The 27,996-nt window shown below is 44.0% G+C and overlaps 1 protein-coding gene and 1 long non-coding RNA gene across 23 annotated transcripts in view; one reads left to right on the top strand and one right to left on the bottom strand.

The window, feature by feature from the left end:
- Positions 1–27,996, top strand: part of RGS6 (regulator of G protein signaling 6) — a 581,147-nt gene that overhangs the window by 158,600 nt on the left and 394,551 nt on the right. The window lies entirely within an intron of this gene.
- LOC113270375 (uncharacterized) lies at positions 659–18,884 on the bottom strand. Of its 4 annotated transcripts, XR_006411746.3 has the most exons (3): positions 18,576–18,839; positions 15,755–15,920; positions 659–13,750 (listed from the first exon to the last, which is right to left on the bottom strand). It is a non-coding gene; the product is annotated as an uncharacterized LOC113270375 (long non-coding RNA). The 4 variants fall into 4 exon arrangements; XR_008961477.1 differs by lacking the exon at positions 15,755–15,920 and having other exon boundaries at positions 18,576–18,884; XR_008961479.1 differs by lacking the exon at positions 659–13,750 and having other exon boundaries at positions 15,635–16,733; positions 18,576–18,884.

Genomic DNA, 27,996 nt, shown 5'->3' with positions numbered 1-27,996 from the left:
TTTCCTTTAGTTCTTATTTATCCTTGTTTCTTTATGGCTAGTATATTTTTTTCTGTGTCTTTTGGCACATTTAGAAATTGCATATTACTGTTGTGATCTGATTTTTGAGGCTGTTTTCCTCCGTGTGCTTTTATTATCTGTGGAGATGTTATTTTATCCCCTTTCTCTTGTTCTTATGGTAATGTTGGGTAGAATTTGATCTCAGTGCTTTTCGGTTGCTTATTTTCCCAAAGTTTTCCCAAGAGACTTGGTTCAGATAGTTTTTTCAACTTCACAGGACTCTCTCTTCTATTCATGTAGTGTTAACAAACAAAACTTACTGTCTGAAATTTCCTACTATTCTTTTCCTTCCCCACTGTTACCTGGATCTTCTGCTTTTTCATCTTTGTTATTCCTGCTTTGCTCAATTTTGGTTTTTCTCTCAGGAGTTTCTCTCCAGTGGGAGGCTCTGTCCTGGGAGCAGGAGTCGGCTAGTCATGTAGCTGTTGGTAGTTTATCCTTACCCGCTTGGATTTTGCTGTTTGAGTGGGGGAGGGTATCTTATCTCCTAGTTTTGCTGTAAATATTATTTATGTATTTTTTTATCTTCCTATTTAATTACATATGCTTATATGTGGGGATTCCAGGAGACCCCAAAAAACTATGTAGCTACCACCACCACCACCACCATCTCAGACCTTCTCAGTGTTTAAAATGATGATTATAGAACTTTGGATTTTAATCCAGTCATCTGTTGAAGGGCATCTCGGCTCCTTCCACGATTTAGCTATTGTGGACAATGCTGCTATGAACATTGGGGTCATATGGCCCTTCTCTTCACTACGTCTGTATCTTTAGGGAAGATCCCCAATATGCAACTAATGAATCATCGAACTTTACATCAAAAACCAGGGATGTACTGTATGGTGACTAACATAATATAATAAAAAAAAATATTATAAAAAAAAGAACTTTGGATTTTAGAATTTGAGCATTTTTGGAGCTGGAGCAAAATGTTTTTAAATGCAGTTGTGAGAGGGAATGAAAAGAATTGGCTTTTCAGATGTCATGGATTATAATTCAGAGATGGGTAAGCGTGCTCTCTCTGTCTTGCCCAATTACAGGGCAGACTAGGGATAAGGAAGACAGGACAGAAGGGGAAGGTGTGGTCAGGAGCAGCACTAACGTAACCCACAGTTTAGTCCTCCCGTCGGAACATCCACTTTATTTATCTCTTCATAAAGTGAAGGAATTTATATAGTTCCTTGCAATAGACAGATACTGTTAGGTGCTTTAAGACCGTGTTGGCCCTTGCTCATCCGGCCCACCTCACCGTGCTGTTGTCTACTGGCATTGCTCGCAGGGGACCTGAGGTGATGCGGTGAAGGGAAGTGACTGGCCCAATACCACACAGGTGCTTTGTGAGTTAGACCTCTAGCCTGTGTTTGCTTGACTCCGATCCGAGATGCCTTCCGCCACCACATTTTACCTTGTCACCAACTAGTAAGAAGATGGATGTATTAGCCAAAAATAAAACTTGCTGATGTGGAATGAATGCTATTTTTTGAAGAAGATTGTGAATTCTCCTTCCTTAAAGATCAGCGTTACAGCTATCCCTGTGACATTCTTTTGTTCAGGCTCGCACACGCACCTGGCTGTGGCCGTTCAGTGAGTGGCTTGCTGTATTGCAGACCCCACTGGCTGCTCGGAACACATGTTCTTATTTAATGCTCACCACCTGGCCAAGTATTATCATCATCCCTAGTTGACACATGAGGAGTCTTAAAGCAACTTAGAGCACGTTGCCCCAAATTACCCCGCTAATAAACTGTGGCTCTGTGGAAATAGACCCTCTCTTATTCTTGGTGTTCTGGGCAGCAGAGAATAGCCTTTCTTCTGTCGCAGTGGTCACCGTGGTCTGTGTGCCCCAGTACCCTCCCCTCTCTGCCCCACTGCATGCAGACGCATGCAAAGAGGAGGTGAGAGGGTATCCCGACTATCTTGGGAGTGAGTCTGTCCTGTCTAACGGGCTCGTAGGAGCCACCGTTTGTTTTTTTGCCTCTCCCCTCTCCATCTCCCACCGTCCTCAGCAGTCAGTTCATCGGCGACCAGCGTGTGGATCCGGCATATCTTCTCTACTCCTGCCAACCCGTACGTCCCTGTGCCGTTTTCTGTGTAGCATTTCTACCTAAGCTCTTTATAACCTGCTGCTTTGGCTATCTAGGGCTGCAGAATAAGTAACTAAAACCTGAAATGCTGAAGACAAAAGAGCTTTTCACTGATTCTTCATCTCCATTGGCCCAGATCATTGTCACAAGGACTGTGTGAGACTTGGGGGGCAGGAGGCACGGCCCACACTTGGCCAGGCCTTCATCTTTTCAGGGGCTCGTCAAGTCCACTAGCTTCCTCACTTGTCTCCCTGTCTTGACCTTTATCTTTCTCAAATCCACTGAACACACTAACCAACCCAGGCCCGAAGACTCTTCTTTCACCAGGTCACCCTCCCACCTAGCACCATTGATGCCTTTTCATATTTCCCCAAATCCAACCCAAACTCCTGCCTGACTTTGAAGACACTCTAATCTTGCCTTACTAAGCTCTTTGAGAGGGAAGGCTCGGTTGGTAATGGTCTGTGATCCTTGTCTTCCTTCTACCCTGCCTCTCTCTGCCCCCTTTGCTTTTAGTGAATAACATTTTCTTTTCCACAGTTACTGTAAAAAGAAATCAATTCTTTTTAGCTAAAGTAAATTACATCCAACTCTTCTTATGTGGAAAAAAGGTACGGAAATGCTGACAGATACCATCTCGGAAGTGGAGGGATGTTCTTGCTATTATCCTTCCAGGATGACCAGAGACAAATTTAACTGGTGAATGGCTGTGCCATGTGGAAGGAAAGTGGTAATTAACACTAAATTAGTAGACCTCCCGGTAGACTTCACAGTGTTTCTGTATACTTTGCCACTTACACACTACAAATCAAGTAGAATCTGAGCTGGGAAGACGGGGTGGGTCGGCTGCTCTACCCACATTTATCTCTTTAAAATATCGCTTGGGTAACAGAGCCGCATAAACGTGCTAAAATTTCTAGAGCACTGCCATTATATATTATGCATGACACCCCCAACAGGGTTTTGATAAAATGCCTTTTCCTGAGAGACGGTACCACCTCTGCAGATCAAGAGACCTGAGGAGGACCCCATTTGTATGTGTGTGGCCAGCAGCATCCATGAGGGGTATGGAGCTCAAGGGAGTTTCAAATAGCCATTCAGCATGGACTCAAAACGGGAGCCTCAAAGGAGCCCACAGACCATTTGCCTAAATCATTGTATGCCCATGAAAATTGGCAGACTTCAACTGGTGATCTGGTAGGTTGAAATCCACGTCCAGGATGTTTCTTAACTGCAAACGTCGAAGGAGCTGGATGGGTCGCTGTCTATGGGCAGTTTCTCAGTTTTGCCTTCCTCCTTGGCTACGATGCTGTTTGTCCCTTTGGTATAATCACTCTGGGAGGCCAGAATCCACTGGCAGGGCTCTGAGTCTTAGAGAAATATGGCTGTAAAATGCATGAGGTTTATTCTGACGGTACTTGTCACGCTGGGCAGATGGTGGCATTTACCATGTTGATTGGCAAGGAGTGTTTGCGCTCCCAGCCACAGATGGGCCGAGAGGCCACCCCGGCACTGTCACATCCACCCTCTCCAACACGCATCATGGCTGCTCGTTAGCAGTTCCCTCTTTTTGTTCCTATGGCACCTGTGCTTGCATTTCTTTCATGTTGCCTGTTGGTGGTGGTTTTGATCGTCTGTCTTGATGCATAGCCCCCTACAAGGCTGGCTGTCAAGTCTTCCAGGGCAAGGACCTGGCTTCTACTCCAGGGGCTACGAGTTCTGCGCTATGTGCAAGGTCACCAAGCCGCTGAGTGGCAGCAATGCAGGATGCTCAGCTTCATCCATCAATCTCCAAAGCCCAGGCTCTTAATTAGAAGGCCTGTCATGTCATAGCACATCATAATGGCCCTCTGAGGGCAGAATAATGGGTGTCAAATAGTCCCTCACTATTGATAATTACAACGGTCATTGTTTATTGGGTTCTTGGAAACTGCACCAATCATTTTATAGACATTATTTCAGTTAATCCTTCCAATAATCTGAGGCATAGATAATATAATCACCATTTCAGATAAACTGAGGTTGACAGAAATTAAAAGACTTGCCAGCCAGGTTGCACGACTAGTAAGCAGCTCCAGGCCTCACCCAGACTGGTCTGTTTCCAAAGCCCTGGTCTTTGGACCAGGCATCTGCTATGCTTTAGTGCCTGTTAGCACAAATGAGCCCTTGACATCCGAGAACAACTCCAGACAGAGAGTCCCTCATCTGTGTGTGTTTCTCTTGCTTCACCAAAGCCCAAACTCCGTAGATCATTTCTCGTTGCCTTGAGTGTAAGAAAACACACAAAGGGATAGAACACTTTATATCTATAATTTGTCATACACTTGAAACAAATTGTAGAAAATAATTATACGTTGTTCCACTTTTCATCTGAGGTTTGTGGGGTCTTGGGAGGGACTGTTGAAAACTACCAGCCGTATCCTCTGTCAACCCCCAAACACACCCGCTTCTTGCTTCCATCCTGGTGAAGGGCATGGCTCTGGCAAGTCTACCCTACCATGTGGATGATTACGGTGGGACGGGGTGGTGATGACGACAACGATCTTTCTATCAGCGTACCCTGTATTTTACACATGTCCTTATCTAATCAACTTCAGAGATGGTTGATCAAGCATCCTACATTATTATTCCCTTTTTCCTCACAGAGGTAGGAACTGAATCTCAGAGGTGGTTGAGTGACATAGAGTGGACTCAAACTCAGGACTTCTATTTCCTGATCCAGTGCTTTCTGTGAGAGAAATTGCTTTCCAACTATGCCTTAGGTGCTGGCATGATGAGGGGGGCCGAGGGGGCTCAAGGACCTACGTCCTGCCTCAAATAGAGCAGATCCACTTTATCTGATTGATTTATAGGTTTTGTCTATAAAAGGGTTCTGGCATTCTCACAGTTTGCTATTTCTGTGTGACCACTCCCACTCTTGGTGCAGGGACAGGTTGGTGGGGGTCTGGCCAGGCTCTGCCAGGCTGCTGTACTTCCGGCGGCGGCAGCAGTGGGGCACTCCGCATCTTATTGCAGGGGTGTGGTTCGGCTGCGGTGGCTGTCTTCCATTGGCCTCTCCTCCTCCTTGGACCCAAGGACCAGCCAGGGCACGCTCTTCACATCTCCTGGGCTTCAGCTCGCAACTCGCATGCTGTCACTTCCAAAGTCAGTCCCATAGCCAAGCCCAAAGTCAGGGGGTGGGGCGGTTCACTGCTCATTTACAGGGCTGTGGCAAGGTGCGGATGCAGAGAGGTGTGAGAAGTTGGGGCCAATAATACAGTCTATCACAGCTACTTTTAAAAGTTGTCATATCGCTGCACTGTCTGAATTTGAAGGCTGTTAAATTTCTTCAAGCCGCATGTACCCATAAGCCCTGTGGACCGTGGTGGTACAATAAAAGGAGCTTTGAGCGCAGATATGACCAGGTCCAAGGAATGTTGCTTGTGAGTGGTGGCCTGTGTCCTCATCTTTTCATTGCTTGCTCGGGTAGGTTGATGTTTAAGTGTGTGTACGTGTGCACGTGTGTGTGTATAGAAGAGAGCTACAAGATACAGACATGCCCCTCCCTACCAACCTCATCAGCTTCCATCCCCCTTGTAGCTGAAAGCTTGCCTCTGTGCTTCACCTGGCCCTCCGATCGCTGCTGTCCCCAGCATTCCTATTAGATGGCTCTATAGATCCGGCTGTCGTCCACCACCAGCTCCTGGGCTGTTAGTGTCAGCCACACATCTGAGCTCCAAGCCTTTACCTGCTGAAAGCCATTGCTAGGTGGTTTGTACCTTCTGACCCTGGGCTGGCTAATTTGCCTTCATAAACTGTCAGAGTCTGCTAAGGTCATTTAAGTCCGTCATCTTGGTACTGCGGTTCAAGAAAAATGGGTAAGAGGCCAAATGAGGAGAGATCTGTCCTGGAACACATCACACCAGCAGTGTTCTATTTCATCATCGAGAAAATGGTGCAGGAGTTCCCGAGCAGAATGTTTATTAAAAAGGACTCCATGAGGAGGTTATAAAGACGAAGGCAAAAGATTTAAACGCACAGAGCTACAGGCACAGAATAAAGACTGTTTCTGGAGGATTGGGGCACACAGAGCCTCCATCTTACCTCCTGCTCTTGTTTTCAGTGAGTCTAATCACGCGGATGACAGTCATTAACCATTGCAAGCCATGGGTGCCGGTTGATCCGAGGGCTCCTCACCAAACATCTGGGTGGGAGGGCGATTATGTTGTGGCACAAGTGATTTTGATAAAGGGAAATGAAATCATCAGATGCTACAAAAACATGCACCCAGTCTGTTTCATCAAAATTGATTCCGACGACATTTAAAAAGATGGAAAGAATCATAACCATAGGCACTATATAAGTATGACTACTTTATCTGATTTAGTAAGTCATTTTCTAATTATCTGGAGTCAAAGCTGACTATATCCACATGCTAAAATCCGTTTCCTTCTAATAAGATCCCATCTACCTGGACCTCAACTATGTGGCAATCTTGTCAACACAGGGCATGTCTCAGAATACAGAAGATGTGGAAAGGCCACTAAAGCATCATCCCAAGTGTCTCAGTCAGGATTGAATCAGAAACGCAGAGCCACTGGGATTTATTGTCTGGATTTCCCTTATATAGTTGTGGGATCTGGTTAAACTGTCAGTGGAAGGTTGTTGCATCTGTGACTGATCCTGGGGCCTGCGGTTGGAGGGGCAGGCAGTGGGGAGGAAAGATGGATGTGAAGTCGAGAAGGCAAAAATGAAGTGGAACCCCTGAGGATAAGCTGGGGTCCATGTGCATGGACTGGAAGCCATGTTGGTCTCTTGCTGGTGTCAAACATCGTCCATGATGGGGCCGACCTCCCGGAGCAGCTGCCTGACCTTCATCACAGACGTGAGCGTGCACCTGGCCAGGAGTCCGAGGAGGTGAAGGAGGTGTTCCAGAAAGGGCTGGACAGGCCCATTTGCTGACTCTTGACAACGAGGTGGCCAGCCGTAAACAATGACACACAAGCCATTGCTCCACTTGCTTCTTCCTGCCTCACCCAGAACGCCTCCTGGGGTCCCTGCTGCCCCAGAGCATCGCAGTGGGGGCAAGTGTGGGAAACAGAGTTCCCACTTAGCCACATCAGCACGACGTAGACCTACCCCCTTGATCTCACTAAGCCCGTTTTTCACACGTGGCCCACCCAGCCTGGAATAATCCTTGTTGGCTCACCATTTTATAAGGGCCACCATTTACCTTGTTTGCCCAATTCCGGCACTAGGTGCTCAGATACAAACATCAGTTCTGGACATCCTCTTAAGGAGCTGTCTGCCTGATAGGAATCTTTTAACTCTCCAATTTGTAATGACATCAAAAGGATTATTTGAGAACAACCAGTAACCGAGTGTGGCATGCTGTACTTGTATCTGCTGTGGAGATACGTAAACATGAATGGATATGAATATTACACACACATACGTGCTACAAATAATATACAGCTGTTGATAGCATACGGTCCAGCAATGACACACACAGTCCTCATTAGTGAATCCCAGGAAAAGGAGTAGCTTAGTAGGCTCACAAATGTTGATCGAGCACCTACTGTGTGTCAGCAAGTGCTAAAGCCACAGGGATACAATAGTTTATGGAACGGTATGAGCCCTGAAGAGCTTACATTCCATTCCAGGGTCACTCAGCCAAGGCACTGTTGACACTCCTGGCTGGACACTTCTTGGCTGTGGGATTGTTCTGTGCATTGTACAACATCTGACAGCATTGCTGGCCTCTTTCCTCCCTCCTCTCCCAGTGGAGACAACTGAAAATGTCTTTAGACATTGTCGAATGTCTCCCGGAGGGCAAAATACCCCTGGTTGAGAACTACTGTTTTAGAGCAAAGGACAGATAATATGTCCCACTGTGATCCTTTCAGGTGCTAATAGGTGTTACTACCCATGTTCTGGGTAGTTAAGAAAGGCCTTATGGGGGCGCCTGGGTGGCTCAGTCATTAAGCGTCTGCCTTCAGCTCAGGGCGTGATCCCAGAGTCCTGGGATCGAGCCCCGCATCGGACTCCCTGCTCCACTGGGAAGCCTGCTTCTCCCTCTCCCACTCCCCCTGCTTGTGTTCCCTCTCTCACTGGCTGTCTCTCTCTCTTTCAAATAAATAAATAAAATCTTTAAAAAAAGAGAAAGAAAGAAAGAAAGAAAGAAAGAAAGAAAGAAAGAAAGAAAGAAAGAAAGAAAGAAAAAGAAAGAAAGAAAGAAAGAAAGAAAAAGAGAAAGAAAGAAAGGCCTTATGGAGGATTGGCATTTGAGATGCAGGTAATTGAGATCTGAGGTCAACATACTTGTAGCAGTCCCTGGGTGAGGGCAAACTTGGGATGTTGGAGAGCAGAAATGCCACAGGACTTGGAGCACATGGGGCCTTGACTTGGGGGGCTCTGTTACAGGGGTCTTGGTGCAGAGTCTGCATTGAACCCTGGTTACTCTGGGAAGTCGTGGGAGAGATTCGATCAGGAGCATGATAAGAACGATCCCTTAGAAGGACCACGCTGGCTGCTGTATGGTGGGTGGACGGATGCCTTGTCCTGCAGTGCTGGGCACCCTGCTCTCTCTGCCCAGTGAGCTGTAGGGACCCGTAATAACCCCCTGCAGCTGGCTGTCTCCGTCCAGCGGACTGATCAGTTAATGGTAGAGGGTTTTGAATCTCTGTGCCTGCCGGTGATGGAAATTGGACTTGAAAATATGGCCATTTTGATCATCAGCATTTCTTAAATGCTGGTGACTTCTGTTTCTACAAGTGCCAGGCCCCATCCTCAACCCCCTTTTAAAAACATGCCTTCTGCAGCCTTTGGTGAACATCAGCTTCTGACTAAGGCTCTAGTGGAGGGACCTCCGTAGATTTCAGGGTTGGGTGAAATATGAGAGTCTCCTGCCTGATGACTGCCCATAGTATTATTTTCATTTTGATCAGAAAGCCTTTACTCTCTGGGTCATTTCTCTCCCTCTACTCCTGTCCCCTCCCACACACACCCTGTACCTTCATGAGGTTTTACTCTTTACTGGTTTTATGTCCCCATTTATATTTGAATTACATAAGCATGAGTATTCAGGCTCCTTACTCATCGAAGAGACATTCTGTTTTTCCTGGAAAAATGACTTACTTTCGTTTTGGACACCATTTGAATACACCTGGTTGTCTGAGCGGAAGCAGAGAAGTAGAAAGCAAGAAGAGCCTGGCTACGGGCCATGGTGAGATGTGGCATCCGACAGCCCATGATCAGGACGACAGAGCCAGGATTGACAAACATCTTCCTGTGGTCAGCACAGGGCCAATAGCTCCAGAAACTGCCATACCCAAGTCCTCCCCAGGCATTCTTTGTGTGACCAGCCAGCATGCCAATGGATTGCCTAATGAAGATTGTGAGACCCCGAGATAAAATTGATTTCTTTTTAGCACAGCTTACTCAGCAATGCAGGAAGTTGTTATACTTTTTAACTACTCTTTAAGATGATTGGGGGGGGATGGAGTGGTTTTGGTACTTAAAGAGTTACTTGGGAAAAAAATTAATCCTCCAGAATGCTTCTCTACAGCTTAGTCCTTTTCCAAATTTTATTATTTGGCATAGGTTTCCGTTGAATCTTCCAAAAGACATTAATCCATTCTTTTGCTTCGATGCATAGTTTTCTTGATGGATATTATCTATTTTTCTGTTATGTTGTAAGGTTTCCAGGACACATAAAAGTTGGAGGATTTATGGTCGATGCAAACTAATTCTAAAGAGTAATGAGATTGATTTTGAGGGGTAGTTTAAGGAATACAAATGGCTTTCTTTCAGTTTTCCTGAGTAGATGTAAAACGGAAGGGACGCAACAGCATCTGAAGCTAAGGAAGGAAACATTTGAGGTGAAGAATCACTAAATAGGAGTCAGACTGAGCTTTTTAACACAGTGCCAGGTAGCAGTTGCCTTAGACCATGGGGCAGAAATGAGCACTGTAAGCACTTGGGAAGCATTTTTCTTTTTTTTTTTAAGATATTACTGGGCATTGACAGGAAATCACACCCCAGTTTTCCTGAAAGAAAATCAGCAGTAGTTTTCTATGGGCCATTTGTGCCAGTGGTACTTTTGTGGGAGGCAAGATTTACAAAATTGACCATGCATTTGAAAGGTCATTGAGCAAGGTAAGCTTGTGAGTGAAGGTTCCGTGGATGTCCTTTAGGTTTTGCTCTTTCTGTGAACGGCCTGCATTTTCACTTGGCTTAAAGATTTAGGAAAATAACAGTCATACATACTCACAAATCACATTCAGCCGGTATTGATTTTAGCCTTGTATGAAAAAGGACTATTCTTGGTGTTATACGTGAGTCAAAGGAGAGAGGCAGGGAAGGAGATGGTCTCTGGGTCTTGTGATTTAGAAGTGAGCATCCAGGTACATGCACCTGTTGCTATGATAACATATGTGTTCTCGTGGACTCAGAAAAATATCCCAGGTTTGTAGAAAAGTGTAGATTTCAATCTGGTTTAAAAGCAAAGGATGGGGGGCACCTGGGTGGCACTGCGGTTAAGCTCAGGGCGTGATCCCGGCGTTATGAGATCGAGCCCCACATCAGGCTCCTCTGCTATGAGCCTGCTTCTTCCTCTCCCACTCCCCCTGCTTGTGTTCCCTCTCTCGCTGGCTATCTCTATCTCTGTCAAATAAATAAATAAAATCTTAAAAAAAAAAAAAAAAAAAGCAAAGGATGGGACCTTGACAGGTGAGGTCAACAAGAATATTCTGGTAGCCCACATAGCTGGGTGTTATCAGCTCTGCTTTGTGAGGACAACAGAGTCCTGTGATTGGAGCAGTGAGGAAAGTGAAGCATTGGAGATAGTCCTTGAAAAATATCCAAACTGACCGGGAGAGCGATTAGAAAGTTCCTGCTGATGAATTTGCATTGTATTTTGCATGCAAGGCAGGATCCGTCGCGGGAATTTGAATAGGAGATTGTCATGGAAAATTTAGAGGACATAATTTAAGTAAGTTAAACTGTGAAATATTTTCCTTGAAACCATTAAAGAATCATAAATTCTTAGAGCTAGAAGGAACATGAGCAAGTACCTACTGAGGTGGCTTTCAGATATTGTGTGAAACCCTCCCTTCAAATGGCAGCTCGACAAATGCCTTGTCTATGAAGTGATGGAAGGGCGGTTCTGGTGGAAACATGATGGGAAGAGTCTTGCACTTGTTCCATTCTCTTCCCTTTACCCTTGCAGCAATCCCCAGGTACCTGCAGAGAAACCTGTCCCACAATCAGGGTTCGACCTGCTGTTTTAAAGATGAAGTTATTCAAAAGAAATTAAAACATGTTTACAAAAAGACATGTATGACCACCTTACTAGCAGCCTTATTTATAATAGCTGAAAACTGGACCCAACCCAAATGTCTATCGGCAGGAGAATGATAGATAAGCCAACGGTGGTGTACTCACACAATAGGGACTACGACGCAACAGTGAAAGGAGCGCCCTCCGATACACGTAACAACTGAATTGCAGAAACATTAAGTGACATCAAAGAACACACATCCTCTAATTCCATGTATGTGACATCCAAGACCTTGTAAAACTAACCTACGGGCAAAGACTTTAGAAAGTGGTTGCCTGGGTGGCAGGGAGGAGGGTGGATTCAAAAGGGGCACAAGGGAACCTTCTGGAGGGTTGGAAATGTTCTGCAGCTTGTTTTGTGTGATGGTTACATTTGTATGTTCAATTGTCAAAACTCACCAAACAAAACACCAAAGATGTAGGCATTTTGCTGCGTACATTATAGCTTAACTAACAGAAGCTGAGTTACCAAAGTCCGTAGAGGGCAAGTTGCCCAGTCCCCATTGCCAGTTATGAGGAAGACGAGGGGCTGGAGCTTGAGTTTCCTGAATCCGCAGTCCACTACTTTTCACCATATCCCCCTCCCTCAGACCCATGTATGCTCTTGACCAACACAGCATCAACGCTGACTCACTACCACCCCCAACTCCCCACTAGCTCAAAAACTTCACTGTTGCTGAGAAACATTAACTTGACAGCACTGAAGAGCTTCTGACTCAGCTTTGTAAATTTTCCTACAGCGAGACCAGACCTGGCAAACACATTTCACATACCATGCTTCATCTGTTCGTATTGCCAACCAGTTGATAACCGATTGGATTGCTCCAATCCACAGCCATGGGGGGCTTGCGTCACTTAGCCACTTTAACGCTAGATGGAAGTAGGGCAGAGGAGAAGGCTCTGGAGGCTTCCATTGTAAATCTGTCTACGCTGGTAGAATGTCAGCTGTCAAGGCACACGTGTTGTTGGATAGCCTAGAGGCTCACATACACAGATGTGTAGAGTTCCACTCTGTAGTGGTCACCAGTGGAGTGCCACACATGGCTCCCTTAAGAGTGTAATTCCAGGAGAAGCTGGGAGGTAGTGGGAGTTTATTACTACCTTCTTGCTCATGGAAGCATGGGCAGCGGAGCAGCCCCCTTGAGTCGCTGACTGATCTTCAGGAGAATCGAGCTCTTTTATCCTCCTGAGGCTTTGCTCGTGGTCTGTCTGCCTGGAGTGTGCTGGGGACATTGCTCGCCTATAATGTCACATGTATTCATGTCAGGCTTTCTCACACTACCGGAGCTTTTCAAGGACTGGGACTGTATCTTTGTCTTTGTGTTCCCGGTACCCACAACAGTGCCTTAATCTGGAAATATGGATCTTAACTGGGAGCTATTTTTGCCCCCATTACCTCAGGGGACATTTTGCAATGCCTGAACCTGTTTTTCAGTGTCAAAACCTGGGGGCAGGGTGTTACTGACATTTAGTGGGGTAGAAGCCAAGGATGCCACGAATCCTGTAATGCACAGGGTAGCTCTCCACAATAAAAAATTACCCAGCCCAAGATATCAATAGTGCCAAGGTTGAGAAACCCTAATCTAGAATATACTTTATTGTATGGAAGATAAGTGGTCAACAACATCATGAAATCATTGCTTGCTCAGGGCTGGGACCAATACTTTCCAGTATTATGATGGGTCTCTCGGCTTCTGTTAGCCTCTTGATTCTCTAGGCATTGAAGTCGAGCTGCTTGAGTTGGTGGGGGAGGCATCTTGACTGAGTCAGGCAGTCACTAGCCAAATTGGAATAACCTTTGGCTGAGTCTGAACCAGTCCATCTTTTAAGCCAATGTTGCCTTCACTTAGCTTTGGATGTCTCATCCCTTAATCTGTAGCCAAAAACAACAGGGGCCCTTGGCACAAATCGTGGAGATCTGCCTGCTTTGCTCAAGAGAGGTCTGTGGGGGTGGAAAATGAGCTCAGATTCAATTTACTTGTCCAAGGCCACACGGCCACATTCAAATCCAGGATGCTTCCTTTCTAGCTTTCTTGGATTTCATTAAATGTTCCTACCTCTCCCTGGTGAAATTGACTTCCCCTTGTTAGCAATTCTCTAGGAATCTTGGTCCAGGGCTGAGGTTCTTCAATCAGTACAGAGACATCACTGTGTTTGTTATGAACCATAGTTTCACTTTCTCTGTCCTGAAGTTGAATCAGGCCGACACTCTGGATTCTGGTTTATCTTTTTGTTCAACCTGTACACTTCATAAGACTCTTTCTTCAGTTATGGTAGAAATTGACCTGTAGGAAAAAGAAAAGGGGGGGGGGATGGAATGAAAGACCAAACATTTTCTAGTTAGGTGACTATGTGACTGAGGGCACGCCACTTGTAAATCGCTCATCTTTAAAATGATAAACAAGACTTCATTCTAAATCTCAAAATTTATAATCATAGGGCTAGAGTTTTTTTTAATTATAACATATCCATTTTTCTTAGTTTAAATCTGCAGTATTCAACAGCTTAACCTGTAGGAATTAAGAAAGAAATGTTCTAACATAGAAGAGACAAGATTTGATGTAATTCGTAGAAATTGTGAATACAGTTTTAAACTCTGAGTATGGATTGGGAAGCTCTTTCTTATTTCTCTAGGAGGACTCAGTTTCTCAGGTAGTCTCTGCCTCAGTTTCCACAGGTTTTAATGAGTGGACTAAACACAGAGCATAGTCACAAATGACAGGATCATAATGCAAGCTATGACCAGTACTTTGGAAAGCTGCGGCCAAAATCAAACTTAGAATCAGGTAAATTAGGAGCTGCCTGTTGTTCCTGTGATGGAAAGGTATTCATAATGCTAGAAGACTAATGAGAGGGTTCCTTAAAATAACAGACCCAATTTTGAATTTTAAGCAGTGTGATTTTCAAAAATTTGACCTGCACAAAACCTTTCACACAAAATCTTATGTAGAGCAAGGATGGTATAACCTTACTGAGGAATGAATAATCCTCTTTGAACAACATTCAGAAAATGTTAGATGAAAAACATAGAAATGCCTTCTTCTTGACTCCATAACAGATGCCCCCTGTCCCTGGTCTACTCCAGGACTGACTTTATCCCCAACTGGCCAGAGCTTGACTACTCTGGGTAATGACTGAAATGACCCCAAAATATCAGTAAGCAACAATATACAGAGTCACAGTATACAGCAGGCACTTAAAACTTGCCTAAAACTGCTGGCTGAAGCCCCAATTAAGGTGGGACATGGAAGTGAAGTCACACATGCTTTGCAGTGTCCTGTAGCGTGAGTGTGGAACTGGGTTCTTTCACCTCCTACTGTATCATAATAAAACAAACACTTCATGTCTCTACTGATACAGTCTCCTTTGCTTTATTACGTTGTTTATTCCATGAGAGTTCTCAATATGAGTTATAAAAATGTCTCTGTGTCTGCAGCTGCATTTTTCATCTCATAAACTCCCAGGGATCTCATCAATTCAACCTGCTTTGTAAGGTTTGGAGCAAACCATACAGGCAAGGAGAGGCTTCATCAAAGTTTCTTCTTCATAATGAACATGGCACACAGAAAAAGCATAGCAACGAATGAGCCTGTGATTGTAGGTAAAGACTTATTATATGAAAATCTATATTTAAATTAAGAGCTTTGCAACAGGATTCTTCCGTGTACAAGAAAAATCACCACAGGGTGCCTCCAAATAGCAAGTGTGTCCGAGGCATTTGAATAGAATTTAATCTATAAACAGTTTCCCCTAGGTTTTAAGCAATTCGTTGCTGGTGAAAAAACAAATCTGGATTCTTTAAAATAGAAAAGCATTTGCAGTAACTGGGCATTATTATAGCTACAGAAATCCAAAGATAATTTTCTTTTGTATAATTTTTGAATTATAAATTGTTTATCTTTCCTTAATAACTTTCACTATAGAAAAAGCTCTTTTTTTGTTCAGTTTACATAGAAGTGTCTGGAACAGTTCAGTGACACAGATGTTGGAAATTAAGGACTGAATTCAGACTGAAGCTTTTTATCCCCAACCCTCTCCCCCCAATGCTTTTATCCAGTACTAATTAATGTAAAGGCCAAAAGTCAGACAAAATGATGTGAGAAGAGAAGGTGACAGCCCTGGGGACGAGAATGAGGCTGTTTTATATAATGGAGAGACACCAGTTGACATTTTGCAAAGATTTTTAATGGTAATCATTTTCAAAGCTCTTTTACTAGTCAACAAATACAAAATATGTCGACTCCCTCCAGACTTCCAAAAGCTCATAACATAGTTAAGAAGTGTCCCACCTTTTCCTTCCAGATGGCCAGAGAGGACAGTCCTTGCTGGCAGCCTAACGCCCAGTCACTCATAATGCCCAGGGAAGGCTAGCGTCACCTGGCTCCAAAGGGAGGCATCAAAGGGGTTGGTATCACCCATCAGCTACTGAACGGAGCTTTTCCGGAACGCAGTAACCTGGGAGAGCAATAATTGTGCACCTTATGTCTCCTCGGTTGTGCTGTAAAAATGTCAGCTCACCAGTATGATGTATTAGGCTGGGGTTTCCCGAATGGTGAGGATGTGTGCCAAGCCTGTGCTGGTGAGTGGCCTCCTTCCCTTTCCCAGCTCCTCAGGTCCCCTTCCACCAATCTCTAGTTGCCCCAGAGGAAGGCCTATTCTCCTCATGTGTTCATTTGTCTGCTGTTAGTAAAGATTTGTGGCCGGTGGGCCACAGAAGGGCTGCTGGTGGGGTTGGCTGACCTCCTAGCAGGGACCACTGTGCGGTGAAGGGGTCGCCCCCTGGCAACCTGCCAGCAGAGGGAGAAGGCCCCTGTGTGGGTGTGTGGGTGTGTGGGTGGAAGCTACACGGGAGCGTTCCTGTCTCCAGAACAGGGAAGGTTTGCAATCAGATGTGCCAGGTCCAGTCATCGCCGTCTGGTGCCTTCTTCTCGGGGGTGCCCCTGCTCACACAGTGTCTTTGATAAAGGGGTGCTGTTCGTTTTCCACGAAGGAGGCAGGAGGACGGCTGTGTGTCCTACTGGTTAGTCCTCGGGCATCAGGAGCATTTTTGTCTCATTGTGCATCTGGTCAGCTGATACCTTTGAATTCCTTCGGGCCTTTTGGTGGGTGTTGTTTAGGTGATTCTTGCTAAGGAAATAGAAACACCTGAATTCTGTTTTGCATGTGGAGATGTTTTAATCAGGGTGTTGGAAGTGGCTGACTCTATGTAGCCAATTCCATGAAGCTGTTTTGATGAGGACGACCTTTGACTTGGCTGGACTGATGGGGCTGAAATCAGTAAGGAAACCGGTTTCTGCTTGCTTGTCTTTTGAATGACTAAGTAATGCACATGGTGAATTCCCCCATTACTCCATTTAAGCCCCCCACCCCTGTCTCCACACCCCAATTTTTCTCATCCTGTCTCTCGGCTTCAGCCCACCCCCCAGTGGGTGGAGGGGAGTCACGAGGTAGGAATACATATGCGGATTATGCATGACTCAGGAGAGAAAAAGGTGATGCTTGAATTTTTTTTTTTTTTTTTTTTAGGTTTTATTAAAAAGTTCCCAAGTCAAAAGAACAGTGTTAAAATAAAGTCCTATGCTTTTGCATTTTCCTATTTAAGGAGACTGCCACTCATGAACTCTGGGGCCTGCCTAGGTGAGGTCTTGAGAACGTGATGAGAAATTAAAAGTGATAGGGAAAGTAAAAAAAACAGAAAAAAAATACTTTGGATATAAAGTCATCAACCTATTAAGCCACCTTCAGAATGGTGGGTGAAAATAACAGTATTACTACAAAAAGTTATTACCTTTACTTTGAAATCAGCATGTAAAGGAACATTTTGTTTATTACCCTAAAGCTTCATCTTTAATTTTTAAAATTATGAGATTTATTACATCTAAGTATAGCCTGGGTACATTTTAATATTTAATTGTTAATTTTTTTCTTAAACTGCGATTTAAAAGCAAGTCGTAATTTTTTTTAAAAAAGATTTTATTTATTTATTTGAGAGAGAGAGAGAGACGGCACAAGCAGGGGGAGCAGCAGAGGGAGAGCCTGACCCGGGGGTCCCGGACCACAACCAAGTCCAAGGCAGACGCCCAACTGACTGAGCTACCCAGGCACCCCATAAAACAAGTCATAATTTTTTTTAAAGATTTTATTTATTTATTTGAGAGAGTGAGCGAGTGAGAGAGCACAAGCAGTGGGGAGGGGCAGAGGGAGTGGAAGAAGCAGACTCCCCACTGAGCAGGGAGCCACTCAGGGCTTGATCCCAGGACCCCAGGATCATGACCCAAGCCGAAGGCAGACTCTTAACGGACTGAGCCACCCAGGCGCCCCCAAAAATCGTAATTTTTAAGCTGGGTTTCATTACTTGGGGAAACAACGTTTTCTAGTAAAACACATTAATGGTTTAAAAACGTAAGGTAAATAAAAAATAGTATCCACCTGAAAGTTTTAGCAGAGTTCTAGCACAGGATATAATTAGCCAGAACTTTAGAACAACATCTGAATTCTGAGGTCATTATAGATTCACATGCAATTGTAAGAAATAATATAAAGAGATCCTGCATTTCCCTTTACCCTGTTCTTCCCCCCCCCCATAACATTTTACAAAACTAAAGCACAATATCACAACTAGGTTATTGACGTTGATACCGTCAAGATACAGAACAGTTGCGTTAACACGAAGCTCCTGTGAGCTGCTCTTTTGTAGCTTAAATAGGAAAGACTTCAGCTCTCTACCGGTGTTGGGAAAAATCTAGTTTTTCCCTACGATCTGTCTATTCCCTGTGAGTCTCCGTCACTACTCACACAGAACACTTGTGACACTTCTGGTCACCGAATGTTGTGAAGTTTCCCCACACTGGGCATTCTCTGTGACACCAGCTCACTGTCCTAAAACTCAATCTTGGCACTATCTACGTGGAGGCAGTATCAGATTCCACAGGTTAAGGGTTCAATTCTACAAGACTGCTCCCTACCCTCCATGTCAGAAGCCAGTTGCAAGCCCCAGGCTGTTAGTTGTGCTTCTGACCAACCAACCAGCTCCAGATCCGAGGGTCCAGTGACCTCCTCGGGTCTGATCAATTTGCTAGAGTGGCTCACAGAACTCAGGGAAACACTTACCTTCACCAGTTTATTTAAAGGATACAATAAAGAATATGAGTGAATAGCCAGATGAAGAGATGTGTAGGGTGAAGTCCCCAACAAAGGAGCTTCTGTCCTCACGGCGCTGGAAGCCAGGCTCTGTGGCACCGGAACGCATTCTAGTTCCCCAGGCGTGGAACTTCTGAAAAAGGCCGAAAACCTTTCCTCTTGGGTTTTTACGGAGGCTTCACTACATAGTTCTGATTGACTAAGTCACTGATCATTGGCTGATTCAACCTGTAGCCCTTTTCCCCTCCCTGGAGGTTGGGGGAGGGTGGTGATCACATGGTTGGCTTTCCTGGCAGGCAGCCCCTGCCCTGGGGTGGGGTCCAGAAGTCACCTTCATAAATAACAGGACACTCATTCCACCTTTCTGGCTCTGAAGCATTTTCAGGAACTGTGGGCAAAGACCACATATATCTGAGAAATATATTTTAGTCATCTGAATGACTATATATTTCTTCTAAATCATATCACATAGCTACACTCCTTTCTCCTGACCTCTGGCAACTACTAATCTGTTTTCCGTTTCTAGAAGTTGTCATTTCAAGAATGAAATCATACAGTGTATAACCTTGTAAGAGCGTCGTTTTTCCTTGAGCAGTTACCTCACTATTCATCCAGGTTGTACGGATCGATGATTCATTCCTCGTTTATTGCTGAGCTGCATTCCATGGTGTGGATGGACTGTTCAGCCACTGAAGGACATCTGGGCTGTTTCCAGCTTTTGCCTATTATAAAAAAGCAAGGACGACTTTTCAAAGACATAGAGATGCTTATGACACCGTCTTATTACAGAGTATTTATTGGACTGAGGAGAGTAAGATTAAAGGCTTAGCATATGTAGGACTAAAACAAATGTTATGAACTATGACAGTCTAGCTCAGAGTAGCTTGATTTCATTAATGTAGTTTATTTTTGATGTTCAGTCAAACTTAAGTTTATTATTGGCCAATGTCCATCAATAGGATTTACAAATAGTTGTGTTGTGCCCATGTTTTCCACCTAAAGGGCTGCTCAACATATGCTATAAACAATTTGCTTTCATTAAGTGTTGCTCACATGTCTCATTGTGTTTCTGGCACTGTGATAACACATGATTGTGTTTATTTTTTTGCTGCCAACCCCAATTGTTGGATGTTTTAAAAACATTAAATACCGTCATGCACTTGGAGGTCTCCGATGAAGAGGCTTAATTAAACATTCCATTATGAACAGAAGTGTCCGCGCAGGCATAGTCTGCGAAGTGTCCAGCTTTATTGATGGGTGGTGGGCTATCAGCGGTGGGACAGCGAGAAACATGTGGTTATATTGGGAGGGAGTAGAAAGAGCCTATCTGCTTCCCTTTGGACCCCACAAAGTGTATGCATGTATCTGTTCATGCTGCACGTTAGCCCTGGCAGAGATGGAGAAACAGGGTAACTGACATCTCATCTACCCGGCAGGTGCTTCTAGTAATGGTCATTTGTTGATGTTGCTTTTAATATAATTCACAGAATTTCTCTAGGCAAAGCATGTTCGCATTGACAATAAAATGTCATCTGCTTAGTAATTTTTCCTAAAAGGCTGAAGGTTTTAAAAAATGTTCTGCTTTGATCTCATAACAATCTTTTGGAAATACTGTTAGCCTCCTTTGTGGCCTTGTTTTACAGTTACAGAAGCTGAAATATAGAGACCGGGTTGGTCTGGGAAAACTTCACAGAGATAAGGGAATGAGTTGACTCTAAGATTCCCCCGGAAAATGGGGAATCTAAAGAGGGAGATAGTTCTGGAGGATGAAAGTTGACAGCTTTGTTAAAGAAAGACGAAAGGGAATGAGATGATTAGTCTGGACACTCACTGAAGGCAAGGATCCTCTTTCATCTGTGCTCCCAGTACCTCATTCTAGTCGCCCCCAATGGACGAGTTCAATAAATATGTGTTTAATGCATAAACAAACATATGATTGAAGAAACTACAATGATTCCTTTCCAGACTGTTCCCACTCACCTTATCTTGGTGGTGGTGTTTGTATATGGCATCTATGGATGCCTAACAAACTAACCCAAAACTTAGTGGCTTTGGACAGCATTTCTGGAGGTTCACTGGCTGCTTCTGGACAGTTCTTCTGGTTGTCCTTGGCACGTCTCTTGCAGTTGGATAGCAGCTGGGATGGAGTTTCTGGAAGCTCCACCTGGCTACGGGGATGTCAGGGCCGCTCTCTCTCCAGGTGGTCTCAGGGCCTTTCCTCTCTATATGGCCTTTCCAGCCAAGTAGCTGAACTTCTCACTTGATGGCTCAGGGCTCTCAAAGCACAAGGTGGAGGCTTTCAGGTCTTTCAAGGGCTCAGGCCTCAAACTGTCAGTATGCCTCTTCCTCCACCTTCTTGTAGCTAAGCATCACGGGGACCAGCTCAGATTTAAAGGGAGGGGTAATAAACCCCCCCTTTCGATGGGGCTCCTCTGTGGTTTTCCAACAATTCTCTACACCAACTGGGGGTTTTACAGTTCCATTCAATTCCGACACTACCTAGAGTTAGCACAGACCCCACAGGTTAAGGGTTCAGTCCTGTAAAAGTGCCCCCACTTCAGACACCAGCCACAAGTGAGAGTATTTCCAAGGTATCCACATTTCTGCCCAGCCAACTGCAGATTAGGGGGCTCCCCAACCCTACTTCCGGTTTAGTAATTCACCAGAACGACTCAAAGAGCTCAGGAAAATGCTCTATTTAGGATTACAGTTTATTATAAAGGATACAAATGAACAACCAGATGAAGAGGGGGAGGAGGAGGGCCAGAAGGATCCTGAGTGCAGGAGCCTCTATCCCCTTGGAGTCAGGGTGTGCCCCCTTCCTGGTACATAGTATATTCACCCATCAGGAAGCTCCCCAGACCTCATTGTTCAAGAGTGTTTATGGAGGTTTTGGTGACTAGGAACAGTTGATTAAATCATTGGCCATTGGTGCTTGAACTCAATCTCCATCCCTTCTCCCCTCCCCAGAGGTAGGGGGATGGGGTTAAAAGTTCTAACCCTATAATCACATGTGTGGCCAGCCCCTCTTTTGAAACTATCTAATGGCCCACCTTGAGTGACCATGATAGCATAAACTCAGGGATAGTCCAAAGGGGTTCATTATGAATAACAAAAGACACTCCGATTATTCAGGAAATTTCAAGGGTTTTGGAAGCTCTGTGGCAGGAACTGGAAATGTGGACAAAGGTAAAATGTATTTTCTGTTATATGACAGGGTAATGACAAAGAATTTGTGGCGACCTTTAGTTCACCATGCTGGTTCGCCACAGGCCCAAGCTGGCCTGTTACTTTACACAAAATAGACGGCATTTTAAAAGTGACTATTTCCTATCGTTTACTTTATTAAATAACAAAAATTCAACCCATCCATTTTAAAGATCCAAGTGATTTTATTAGGCATGATTCACAGGTTGGCAGCATCCCATCTATCGAGTAGAGGAGAGCTCCCAGGAGGTGTACAAAATTTCTAGGAAGGAGGGTGGGACAAGAAGTTATTAACAAAAATGATTGTTTCAGGCAGGGTCACCTTCCCTTAGGGGGAAGAGCAGGAGTCTTATTAGGTGGGGGGATGGAGAGGGCCCAGGTGACAGATTCCTCATTGATGATGCTCATGAAATTCCTGACTGTCCAGTTAAGACTGCATTTCTGAGGGAGGTTGAACTGCAGTTAAGTTAGATAGTGAGTCCTGGTTTGGTGACCTGGCCTAAGTGACACCATTTTGGGCCTGCGGTTTTCTTTTTAGCAATTGCTTCCTTTTCACAGACTCTCAGCTTAGTTGAGAGATGTGATCAAAATTGAAGGCATTAGCGCCACTCTCAGCTACTGCTCTGAAGTTCTCATAGTTTTTGTTCTTTCTTTGGTATCCAGAGGTCATGATGTTTTTGCTTAACCTCTGGGATCTTCATAGGTCATGGCTTTGGGTTCACATTCTTTAGATTGGTCATTTTCCTTGTTCCTTTCTTGACATTCCAATCTAAGGGAGATCATTTTCTTGGTGGTTGGTGGCTACAAAGATGCATTTAAAGCTTTTGAGAGAATGCAGTGCCCCAGGGAGATTATTAAGATTACTTTAAACAGGATAATTCCCAGTGTTTGGAGTGCACTTTGGAGCCACGGTCCCTAAGACCCAAACCAAAGACAGAAAACTCCTGTCGAAGGAGTCACCCTTTTGTGCTAAGTGGCTTGCTCTATGATTTTATGTAACTGAGTTTCAGCTTCCCCAGATGTGTTGATCCAGGTACAGCAGGTGGTGGTAACCACAGCACAGATAGACACCTCCTCGCTCAGCTAAAAGATACTCAAGGGCTCTCCTGTTACCAAGAACAATTTTTGCCAGAGAATCTAAGGATCTTTGTTGGGCTGCTTTCCCTTTGGCAGTGGACTCTGCAACTATTTCAAGAATTAAGAAGTTCCCAATCATGCCTCATTTACATTTATCCCTAAATAGAGAGATAGAGATATACCAAAAGGGGTGAATGCTGAATTGTGAAAGCCTCCTGGTAGGTGCTTCCTAATTCAACAAAGTAAATTCAGAGGAATTGACCAATGAGATGTCTTGTTTTCCTTGTGAAAAGTTAGAGGCACAATTAGGTTTTCTTCTAGGCTGAAATAAAAGGTTGTTCTAAATTCTAGAGGTGGCCTGGGAGGTACAGATGAGGGTGTTCTCTTTCCAGGCTAATGCCAGAATAAAGGAAAGGAAAAGAAGGAGAAAGGGTTTCATGTTCAGTTAAAGTATGAAGTCTTTCCCCATCATCTTTGGCGGAAGCAATCAACCTTGCCATCAGCTCCTTCCCTTCCTCATCAACTTGATTCAAAGGTCTCCAGCATCTTCTAGTTTTGCGGCAGTGTCAGTGATTAAGAGCACTTGATAAGGTCCTTCCAATGGGCCTCGAACCCTGTCTTCCTCTGATAACATTTCCAGTATACCCAGTCATCAGGCTCTAGATTGTGACCAACAGGAACCTCTGAATTGGGATCTAGAAACGCTTCTTTAACCTGTTGATGACAGGTTTGAGAATAAGACCTTAGAGACTTATAGAGTAGCTGGTCATAATAGCATGAGATAACAAAGGACAAGCAGAAGGTCGTATAACTAATAGACATTGGTCTGCTGATAACTATCTCATGTAGAGTGAGTTTGTTTATCAAAGGCGGAACTGCAAACAGTCAGCAAGACCAAAGGCATTACCTTAGCCCAGGGAAGTCCAGTAGTCCCAGCACATTTAGTAGAAGTTTCACATGGGAGGATCTTATTTATTCTCTCCACCATGTCTGATGATTGAAGTGATAAGGACAGTGATAATCCCAAGAAGTTTGCAAGATTTTCATTAAGGCTTCTGATCTGTTCAGTGAGGTGGTTTTCTCAGTGATTGGAAATCGTGGAAAGTTCCCAGTGGGAAACACATTCTCTAACCACTAGGAGGCATCATCTTTGTGGCAGTGGAAAGCCTCAGACCACCCAGAAAACGTACTATAGATAACAAGAGCACAGTGATAACCCATACCAAGTGGCAGTTGAATGAAGTCCAGTTGCAGGTATGCCAAGGCTCCAGGGGGAGAAGGTCTGAGGCCTCTGGGGACAAAAGTAGTTTTTCCAGAATTATGGACTTGACCGGTCAGACATTGCTAGTAGATTATTTTTGCAATTTTATACAAGTCTCTCCACCAATGTCTGTTCATAATTTGAGCCATCTTAAATGCCCTATGGTGGGTAAAGGAAAATAAAAATCGAAACGTGGGGTTTGTTTGTCTGGGAGCCGGGAAGAACCAAGGGGCCATCTTGGGTTTCCCATAACTATGACTGTTCATTGAATTTGCCATCAGTATTTGTCCATCTTGATTCTTCTCATCTGAGCTGACTGTTGCCATGTTGGAAGGACGTCAGGATAGCAAAAGTCTGGCAACAAGAGGTCATTTCTGTAGAAGCAGAATGAACTTCATCGACATGCGCCATAACTACAGGTTCTGTTGCCACTGCCTTTGCATCAGTCAGCTAATCACATATTACATTTTTTTTCTGGAGATTCCTTTTCCACAATCCTTAGTGGCTTTAATTACACGTATTAGAATTTTTTTAAACCCTTAGAAACCTTACTTTCTAGTGAAAACCAAGTAGTGAGCAATCGTGCACTGTTACACCAGCATTCTGTAGATTGGCAAATTTATGAATATGTTTCACAAAATTTAGAGGCATATTTCTTTTCAATTTTCCAGTGTAACACAAACACAACCAAATATCTTTTACTTTCTCTCTAATAAGAAGCCCAAAGTAGGTAAACCTGTGTTCAGTAATTCATGTTTTAGTATTTTATCTTATTTGGAAATGATCTGGGTGTTAAATGAATTTAATTTATCACTTCACCTAACTCAGCAAAACTTTAAGGTTTTAGGTTACCAGAAAGATTTGGGAGGCTATTTAAAAGTCTGCCTCAAATTTTTAATTTTATTTACGTCTATTCAATTTACTAGTTCTTAACAATTATGCTTGAATTACCCATAAAAATTTAAAGACGCATCAAAGTCAGTCATTCTCCCAAGCTATTTTTAAAAAACATTTTGTAATGGATAACATCAACGTGTTTGACTTCAAATAAACCCAGGCAGAATAAAAGTTTTAATTTTAACGCTGATAACTCTAAAGACATGTCTCTTTTAATTAAACCAACAACCGAATATTTTTCCAGATCACATGAGCTTGAAAAAAATATTTGTGTTAGTTTCTATCTTTCTGAGAGTTCTAGAATGCCCAGTCCTTACAAGTGCTTGCCTTCAACCTAACTAGATAGAGCCCTTTTACAAATTAATTTTAGCAGTACCATCCAGAGGTAGAAAAATATCTCACTCATATACACATATGGGCACATACACAGAGACAGAGGCAAAGAGCCTGTAGTTACCAGTGCTTGTGGAGAAGATTTTTAAGATTTGCATTGGTCCCTGGAATTAATCTTAAGGAGGCTGTGCTATAGAATTCTTCTAGCAGTTTGTACTGTATTTTGTTATTTAAGATTTTTTATTTTTCAGTAATCCCCATAGCCACCGCGGGGCTCAGACTCACAACTCGAGATCAAGAGCCACGTGCTCCACTGACTGAGCCAGCCGGGTGCCCCTAGCAGTTTGTATTTTATAAACACCTCCTTTTTTTTTATAATAATTTTTTATTATGTTATGTTAGTCACCATACAGTACATTCCTAGTTTTTGATGTATAGTTCCATGATTCATTACTTGCATATAACACCCAGTGAACCATGCAATACGTGCCCTCCTTAATACCCATCACCGGCTTATCCCCATTCCCCCACCTCCCTCATCTCTGAAGCCCTCAGTTTGTTTCCCAGAGTCCATAGTCTCTCATGGTTCATTCCCCCTTCTGTTTACCCCCCCCTTCCTTCTTCCCTTTCTTCTCCTACTGATCTTCCTACTTCTTTATGTTCCATAAATGAGTGAAACCATGTGATAATTGTCTTTCTCTGCTTGACTTATCTCGCTTAGCATTATCTCCTCCACGTTGATGCAAATGTTGTGAAATCGTTCTTTTTGACGGCTGAGTAATATTCCATTGTATATATGGGCCACATCTTCTTACTCCATTCATCTGTTGAAGGACATCTTGGCTCCTTCCACAATTTAGCTATTGTGGACAATGCTGCTATGAACATTGGGGTGCATATGGCCCTTCCCTTCACTACGTTTGTATCTTTGGGGTAAATACCCAGTAGTGCAATTGATGGATCATAGGGTAGCTCACTTTTTAACTTTTTAAGGGACCTCCACACTGTTTTCCAAAGTGGCTATACCAACTTGCATTCTCACCAACAGTGTAAGAAGGATCCCCTTTCTCCACATCCTCTCCAACATTTGTTGTTTCCTGCCTTGTCAATTTTTTTTTCTTTCTCCTTCAGTCTCAGGTGACTATGGGCCTACAACATTTCAAAGACGTAAGATTTACAGCTTTAAGGACAAAGAAAGAATGCAAGTTCTGCCCAAAAAGGACTTTGGTTTCCCAGAGCCAATAGTTGATAAGCTTTTCAAGATAAACAACAAGTTTTGGGATCAGTAAAGGAGTAGGTGAATTTTGAATTGCCTCTAGAGCTGTATTTCCAGTTTTGTAAAGATTTGTAAGATAAGGACAGTTATTTTGATTCCTCGAAGAATTGAGTTGTAACATAAATGGTATCATATGTTGGTCCACCCATTCAACTACCTTATCCTCAGTGTGTTTCTTTCCCTCTGGATACATAGTTCTAATTTTAAACATTGCTGACAGTACTGAATAACCTGCCTTGGGTGTAATGGGGGTCCCCAAAGAGGGTTTAAATGATACTCCCTTCCCAAGATCCAGAGTCGTTCCTGAAGATAGATAGCCAAAAGAAAGAACCAACAACGCACTTGTCCCAGGCAGGCAGAAAGTCAAGCCTAGTTATGCACATTGAGAGAAGCAAGAAGGCCATAGGTATCCCTGGGAGAGAGACGATCAGTGACCTTGGGCCTAGACTTGAAAAGGAAGGAACAATGTGAAATTTCATTTTCCTTTCTTGACTGGGCACAACAGACAGAGATATAGAAGAACTGAATCTTCACCCTTCACTGGCTTCTGCCAGTTTTTCCAGGATCCCCTCTGCAGGCCGCTATCCACCCGAGTTTTCCCCCGTGCTGTTTAAAGGAATAGCATAGCACTTTACCAGCGCACTCCTCAGTTTCATCAACTTTGGGAGGGGTCCAGAAGGGGGCCCTCCTCTCAAGGTAGGTGTAGGGGTGTCTGTATGGCCATTAACTTAGCAGACTTTTGTTTAGGGTTATGTTGTCTTTTCAGAGTGGAAAACGGACCCAGACTAGAGGGAGGTCTCAGAGGAGGAAGCGGACACAGTGGGAGTTACGTCAGTCTCACCGTCTGTTGTTTTAGGTATCTCTTACATCTTTCACGTGTCATCGGCCTTCTGCAGTGACTCTTTCAATGAAACTACTTAGAATTTTGAAACCTCTTGCAGGCTGCTGCTTGCCCATTAAAACAGGTATCCCATCCTGTTTAACTCGGGGACCCTCACTTTTAAGCGCACTTCCTAAATGAACAATCTTGCCTGTTTGGAACATTGCCCATACTGGCCATTGTCCTTCTGAGTTGAAATCCCCCTGAGGGCAGCAGTTTGGTAGGACCCTAGCTGCAAATGGAATTAACCCATATTTCTTTACGGCCATAGCTAGCCACAGAGGGGGTGCAACTCACATTTCTGTCTGGCCTTATTTTGGGGCCCCCAACCTGACAGTTACCAAGCCAAATTCTTCAGGACACAAACTAAGCTTAGTAAGATTTGGGTTTTTCTGTTTTTTGTTTTTTGAGATACTTGCGATTACCAGGACTGTAGGCATAAAATACGCAGGTGTGCCTG

This window comes from Ursus arctos, unplaced genomic scaffold (assembly GCF_023065955.2).
Source record: "Ursus arctos isolate Adak ecotype North America unplaced genomic scaffold, UrsArc2.0 scaffold_25, whole genome shotgun sequence".
Taxonomy (NCBI): domain Eukaryota; kingdom Metazoa; phylum Chordata; class Mammalia; order Carnivora; family Ursidae; genus Ursus; species Ursus arctos.
The sequence above is the reverse complement of the archived record's forward strand: the minus strand, read 5'-3'. Positions and strand labels throughout refer to the sequence as shown.